This window comes from Alexandromys fortis, unplaced genomic scaffold, assembly GCF_014885135.2.
Source record: "Alexandromys fortis isolate MF-2015 unplaced genomic scaffold, M_Fortis_MF-2015_v1.1 scaffold_255, whole genome shotgun sequence".
In the NCBI taxonomy this organism is placed as follows: Eukaryota; Metazoa; Chordata; class Mammalia; order Rodentia; family Cricetidae; genus Alexandromys; species Alexandromys fortis.
In genome coordinates, this window is record NW_026068158.1 from 695006 (window position 1) to 696201 (window position 1196).

Consider the following 1196-nt stretch of genomic DNA (forward strand, 5'->3'; position numbering starts at 1 on the left):
TTGAATTTTATAGACATAAAAGAAGCTTAGTGGAAAATTAATACAATAAACACTTCATGCTACATCTAATTGAAATATAATTTTAAATTAGTCTTAGCTACTTGAAACATGACATATTTATTTCATTTCAAGAAAATGTTTCAACTGATGTCAAAGTTTAAAGTTCAAAGCACTATGGTGTGAAAGAATTGTCTGTAATCTGTCAATCATGCTTTAAATAAATGCTGATTGGTCAATAGCCAGGCAGGAAGTATAGGAGGGACAACCATACAAGAAGTAGAGGTGGAGCAATGAGAACAGGAGAATTCTGGGGAAAAGGGAAGCCCATTCCTCCACAGTCCAGCCCAGATCACTGAAGAAGCAAGATGTGACCTGTCTTGCTGAGAAAGGTACCTAGCCATGTGGCTAACATAGATAAGAATAATGGGTTAATATAAGCTACAAGAGCTAGTAAGTAACCTGAGCTAATAGGCCAATCAGTTTTATAACTTATGGAGATCTCTGTGTGATTTTCTCTGGGACTAAATAGCTAGGGGACCAGGCGGGACAGAAACCCCAATGAGCCTGGCCCTCATGTTACAGCATTATTTTGATGTACTGATTGAATAATGTTCTGACTCTAACAAGGCATAAAGTGTCATTATCAAATACACTAGCCTTATTCAATAGAAACTCATATTTTATAACAATATACATGACCCACTTCAAGGTGGTCATGTTTTAACCTTTGTGCTGTGAGTTGGTTGGATTTGGGCCTTTAGTTTAATTCACTGGTTTCATCACAAAATGGTGTCAGTGTATCTCTGTGACAGAATAAGAATTGACAGATAATCATCAGCATGTCTTTAAATTGAGGTTGCATAATGGTCTAGTACTTTTCACAAGTCCCATGTTTTCTTCTTCCTTTTGAAATTATAGTATTCTCTTTCATCCAGACAGCATTTTCTTGAAGTTGTCTTGAAAAGTGAGGTATTTCTATTCCTAATGAAGCTTTAGCCAGTGTGGGATGTATTTGGTCTTTGCTAATTTCAGTATTTTTTTTTAACAATCGTCCATCAGGAAACATAGAGAACATCTCATATTCAGGGTGATATTCATGACTTTTGTGTCATATATAGAACGTTGTATGCCATAAATTCTATGCATTATTTATAAATTTCAGCCCTTAAGCTCATTTCTGGATACCCCAAAATGTC